Raw genomic sequence first — 7080 nt, 5'->3', positions numbered from 1 at the left:
CACGCCTACAATCTTTGGCCACTAAAGCTCTAAGATTATACATCATGCTGGTAAGATTCTAGCTAAGTACATATCTATATTTCATTAATTTTATTTGGTATTATGAAATTTTCTTCATGAGTAATTTTACAATAGAAAAATAGAAAGGAAAAGATCGAAGGAGTTGTTTTTGTTTAAGTTTAAGCAGAAATTACACTGTATTTGTATTTCATTTAATTTAAAAAAAATTCATTTATCTTGTTTTTTTGAAAGAGTACTTTTGATCTTTTCTGTTTTTAAATAGACATTCAATTTCTTTATATTTTCAATAAATAATATTTACCGTCTTTTATTATTAGAGTAAGAGTCAAATCTTTATTTTATTTAAAAATGTCATTTTAATTAAAAATTAAATAAAATGTTACAAATATAAAAAATAAAATATTGTGTATAGAAAAATACTCATTATGCATTATATGTAAATATAATATATTACAAAATCCAGAGAAATTATGTCTTTAAAATAATATTGAATATATATATATATATATATATATATATATATATATATATATATATATATATATAAATTAATTGTTAATAAGACGTTTTCTTGTAATTGTAATGTATTTACACATTTTCAAATATTTATTTATTTCAAATTTTATCTATATAAAAATTTAACTTTTATAACTAAGTCTATTTTAAAACTAAAACGAGTCAGTATTATTTAGTATAACCTAAAAGTGAGTAAATGTAGTTTCTTTCTATATTAAAATGAAAAATCAGAAATTATACAAAAATATATAAACAAATTCATGTTAGATATTACTATAAACTTTGACATCTTATTTATGTTAATACCTCAAAATATATCCATTATCTCCCTTCACATGAAAAATTAATAAAAAAAAAAAAGAAAAAAAAACATCGATGAATACAAAGCATGAAGGACCACACCAAACCCATTATCCGATACATAGACAAACTATACCTATTATGAGAAAAATCTAAATAACTTATATGGTTCTTTTGTGGATAAAAACCAAATTAGTTAACTTATCTCCACAATGATTTTCCACGCAAAAAACATGAGAAACTTTGAAATATATATACTTACAAAAATATAAGCATTGTGCGTCATCTTCCTCTAAGACTCCATGGAACCGTTAGTTAATATAAGAAATCATGACAAACTAAAGTAGAATCACTCTCTAACCAAAGCCTCTGAAAGTCTACCATCCAAACATGGTTCAAAGCATAAAGGAACCTCATAAACTCAACATAAATAGAAGTCGGCACACCTAAAAAGGTTGAAACACTACCCATATATATATATATATATATATATATATATATATATATATATATATATATATATCCTGGCATTCTCTAAAAGTACAATTAGATGTAGCTAAGCTAGAACAACCTCTAGTTGCAGCATCAATATTCATCTTAAGGCAGATGGAACTTGTCATATTACGTTTGTTAATGAAACCACCCTACCCTCCCTAGTTTGAACATTGAAAATTTTCAGCACTAAAAAACAGAGACAATATTATTCATATGTTTCTTATATTTATTTTAAGTCATATACACCAACTCCTTAATTTGAAAAATAACTGAAATAAAAACAATTGGAACTTGATGGAGACTTCATAATGACAATAACTTTAATCACTTCATGCAAAGAACTAGATGGAGACTTCATAAACTAAACAAACAAGTCCAAAAACGAGAACTACAAATTCTAAAAATCTCTCTTTAATTATTTCCATAATCACATAACAATAAAACCTTGAAAGAACAAATGAGAGAAACATTCAACCTTATTTTCACATAAATTATACAAAAACTTCAACAAATTAATTTATTTATAAGTAAATTTTTATTTATAAGGAAATTCATTTTAACTTTTTTTAAATCAATTTTGAATTTCTTTTTTTTTCTTTTTGTAATTGGTAACGAAGATGTTTTTTCTCCATGTTGGCAAATGACAAATTTGAATGGCGGACTACATTTGAACCAAAATACAAAAGCCTACCGTTTTGCTCCATTGTTTTGATTTGCTTTCCCCGGATTTGAAAGCTCGCGCCGTGGCTCCATTATTTTCTTGTGGGTTCCTTGCATTCATTGCATTCCGTTGTCGTCGCTCTCGGTCCATTGGTTGGGTTTGCCTTCGTTTCCTTCCTTCAATTGTTTTGTACTTCTTCCCTTTGTCTGTATATGGTCTTCGTGTTAGCAAAGTAAATTTAAGTAATTGCAAGTAAGATGTGTATGACCCATTTGGTGATAAATAGTTATAATTTTTTTATTATTGTTAAGTTAAAGAAGACTGATTTTTTGTTATTGTTAAGTTTGGGATTGAGATTGGGATATATTTGGTGATTTCACTATTATGATTGTAATGGTTTATTTGTTAATGATACATGAATGTGTTGATTTTCGTTTGTATTTGTGACTTTGATGTATTGTAGTTGAAGAAAGTTTCAAATAGGGTGAAGTGTTAAGTAATTGTTGATTTTCAGTTTGTGTTTGTGATGATGGATTGTAGTTGAATAAAGTTTCAAACAGGCTGAAACGTTGAGTACTTGTAGTTTAATTGGTTTCATGCTTTAAGTCTTTTTTATACAATAAACATGGTATGCAAAAGTTTTTTTCTTTTTTGAACGATGTTGTTATTTGACTGTCTTGTTTATTTCAGGTTGATTGTTTCTTATTGAATAAGATTTGTAGAAGCCATGGGTGATAACAACCAAGTAATTCAATTTAGTTTGTAATTTGTTGGTAAATTTGTCTTTATGATGTGATTATGATAATTGTTTTTTGTTGTGCATGGTTTTAGATTTGTTGGGATTGGTCTTTAAGAGAAGAGGATCAGGCCAATGATATTGTTCGTGGTGCTTTGCATATTGATGAATAAGAAGTGGTAAAAGAAGCAAAGGATGATGTTAACTCTAGTTTGAAGGAAGTGCGGATCAATAAAGTGAAAAATAATGAAAGGCCCATACTTGACATCAAGAAGTAGTTGAAGAATGTAGAAATTGTAGTGGAGATGTGTGTGATTGGATACTAGATGAAGACAATACTCTGAGGGAATCAGTGCTTCAAGAATTAGATTTATTTGTTCCACCTTAGTAAGGTAGATTGTTATTTATTCAAACATAGTAATGTCTATTGTACAAGATGTAAATTTAAGTTGTAATGAATTGTATTTTATGTTTAAAGAAAAATTTCTTTCAACGTTGCTCGACATGTAGTGTGTAGCAGTTATGTATCAAACTTGGTAGGCCTATTTTTTGCAAACTAGTGACCGAATGGAAGTAGTTAACCTTGTTATTTGTCAATTATAGTCACATTAGTGATATTAGTTTTAGGTCATACCTAATAAGCTTATTTTTCTGCAAATTAGTAACTCATGAAAGTAGTTAACCTCTTTATTACAAAAAAAAAGAGACTTATTTTCATTTATTAATGATTTCTACTTTGTCATTTGCAAACATGGACAAAAATTGCCTTTGTCACCAACTAAAAAAATCAAAATTATGTCAAAATATCGTTACAAATTTAAAAAACTCTTTAAGTCGTTTTAATTTCTTGAGTTTTGGTTAATCAAATAACATGTCCATCTTCAATGGCGGACGTAGGAAGGGATAGGGGGAGCCACGGCTCCCCCAACCAATTTTTTTTAATTTTTTTTTTCTATATATTTAAAAAATAATTTTTATAAATTATTATTTTATTTATATTAATTGATTTTTATTTTATTTTATTTTCTATATATTTTTAAAAAATATTTATATATTATTACTTTATTTATATATTATTACTTATTTATATATTGTTACCTTAATTTAGTTTGAAAAATCTTTTTTAAAATTTAAAAATTATGTTTTTTTTTCTAATATAATTTTTAAAATTTTTTTATTTGGTTTCTTTCTTCCGTGCCTTCATCTCTTTCTCCCATTTTATTTTCATCTCAATTTTCACCATCAATTTCTTATTATTTTCAAAATCAAATTGCACTACGACAAAATTGAAGAGTTAAGGTACATTTTGGACCGAACAATTTCTTGAGTAAGTTCATCTTTTCCTTTTTATTTTTGAAGCAATATGTTTCTTTCTTGTATGTGGCTTTTCTACACTCTAGGCATATCTCTATCTGTTAGAGATCATAAAATCATGCTTTAATTGTTGATCAAACTCTTCTTTGTGTAGATAGAGTTATTTTAGGCTTTGAAGTTGTGTAAGGGAAGAACAAGATTAAGAATCTACTCTAAGGTAAGGGAAGAACAAGATTAGGAATCTACTCTAAGATAAGGGAAGCTAATCATTTAGAAATTATTAATTTTCTTAAATATTGAGTCTTGCTTTTAAGATTTAATTATTCATAATTTTATCTTTTTGTAAATAGGTGAGAGGTGAAAATTTTATATTAGAAAAATTATGATAAAGAGTAAAAGAATTGATTCTTTTTTCAAGAGGAAGGCTTGTGATGAAGATGAAAAAAATGCATCTGTCATCTAAAATTGAGAAACTTCATGAGAATCCAAATATTGAAGAAAACGAAAAACAACTCTCTAAGGTTCCTAAAGTTACATATAATGAATTTGAAAATACTTTAGAACGTGATCCGGGAAAGCGTCTTCAAATTTGACAATACCCACCAAATTAATTTGATGAGGTACGAAAGGCTTATCCAAAATGGGATCCATATCAAATGTGTTTAGAAAATTATCCATTGTTATATTGTTTAGATTCTATTGTCATGAGTGCTTATTTTGAATAAAAAAAATAATGTAAGGAAATTGATTTTTTTTAATTAAAAGAAATTAATTTTTTTTAATTAAAAAAATAATTTATATATAACAAATATAATTTGGCTCCCCTAGAATTTTTGGTCAAGTTCCGTCACTGTCCATCTTATAAATTTTATTTTTTCTGGCACAATATTTACTGTGTGGATTAAGAAAATACATGGAAAGATAGAACTCTATAATTCTAAATATTAGAGAGAAAGTTATTCTTATTTCCTAAAACATAATACAACATGTCTTATATAGTTGTTAGGTAAACATAAAAGTAATTATTCGGCCTCCTCTCAATTTGTTTGATAATGAATTAGTTATTGTTGGATTCATACTATGAAATCATAGTGATACACATCATGTCATTGTCTCTCCGTTGGGTGAACACATTTTCAGTTATTTTTCTTTAATATTTAATGTACATTATTTCATAATTGTGTTTGAGCAATTTGATAAAGAACAACTTTTTTAGCTTTAACAAGACGCATATTAAAAATAAACTTTTGATATCTTGGTCATATAAATTTTAAGATTATTTTTAAGATAAACACAATTTAAAGAATCTAGTTTACTTCTTAATTCTTGCTAAAGTTCTTCCACTAAATCCAATCATGTTGGTGCCAAGTCCATTTCATATATAGTGCATAGTGTGATTTTACTTTAATAATAATAATGTTATTATAATATACTGTATTTTAATAATTGTATTTTATTTTTAATAAGAAGATGTTATTCCATCATGATCTATATATATGTCATCTATCATATTTTTGAAATGGAAATATTCTACGTAATTAATTGTCGTCCACCACCAGGGTTAACGTAATATTAATAAAAAAATATACAAAATAGGAATTAACATAAAACTAAATTCAAAATAACAAGGAGGAAATTTTTCACATTTGTGAATTAAAAAAATTTAATAATATAAAAGAAAAAATTCAATGAGGAAACTAAATCAAAATTTGTCTCAAGATTCGAAATATAATTTGACAAATTCATATTGTTAAAAAAAATGTCATGACGATACTACAATTCACACTCAAAATTTATATTTATATTATTTATATTATAAATAGAGTAAGAAAAAAACATAAACTAATAAATTATATTTAAATCATCCAGATTAGTATAATCAACTTTTTTCAAATTGTTATGAATTTGTTTTTAAATTTGATTATGCTGAGTTTGATAAAAATAATAATAACGTCATGTTTCTTTTCTCCACCAACGCCTCTCCGAGAAAATTTTTAAATAATTTCATGATAAAAAAATAATTAAAGATCAGTTTCTTGATTAAAGATCAATAGCCATTGTTAACTAATTTTAATGATAATTTAGATAATAATTTATAATAAAAATAATTTTAGTCAATAAAATTAATCAATATTTAAGATTTGTCCTTAAATACAACGCTAAAAGAAAATTTATGATTCATGTAATGTATCCAAATTGAAAATGAGAACTTTGACTATTTTCTTTTCTGTTAAAATGATATTTTGAAGCATTTTAATTATTTTTGGAAGTATATATATATATATATATATATATATATATATATATATATATATATATATATATATATATATATATATATATATATATATATTTTGTTGGTGTTTTAATTCTAAATTAATGGATGTTGAGAGTTTGTAAGACCTGTGTCTTAGTTGTCATTATCTACACCCTAATGTGTGACTGGCCAGCAACTACCAAACATGGTGTTCTGATGAGTAGGGCATGCTTCTGCTAACTATATATATTTTATTGGAATCTTTCTTTGCTTGTGGACCACCATAATTACCACCATCTTTCAATAATACTGCAAATTAACCACAATCTCTTCAAACATTTATAATAATAATATTATTATTATTATTATTATAATATTGATGTGACTTGTTTGGATGTTGGCCACAATATACACCTTATTGGAGTAGTGGAAGAAAGCTGGAATCTAAACAAAACTTCACATTCACATTGAAATAGATTGATTTGTGAGACTTTTAATCATCACTATTAATAGTTATATTTTTAATATTGTTATATAGTTAGCATCCTACACTCATTGCATAACCCTAGACAAAAAAATAGCTTATAACCTAAAACAAAACAAAAAATAACAAGATTCTTATGTGTTACTTAGACCTTAGACGTGGATGGTTCTTAAAAGCATAACAAAATTTATCAATAGTGGTTATTAAAAGCTATTACTGTAAATATATGCTTCATGATTAAAAGTTGTTAGAAAATGGTATACAGCCATTATAAATAAATTAAGAAAATTGTGAGG

This window comes from Vigna unguiculata, chromosome 6 (assembly GCF_037176805.1).
Source record: "Vigna unguiculata cultivar grain cowpea cultivar isolate G323 ecotype 2 chromosome 6, ASM3717680v1, whole genome shotgun sequence".
NCBI lineage: Eukaryota > Viridiplantae > Streptophyta > Magnoliopsida > Fabales > Fabaceae > Vigna > Vigna unguiculata.
Note: the sequence above shows the minus strand (reverse complement) of the source record.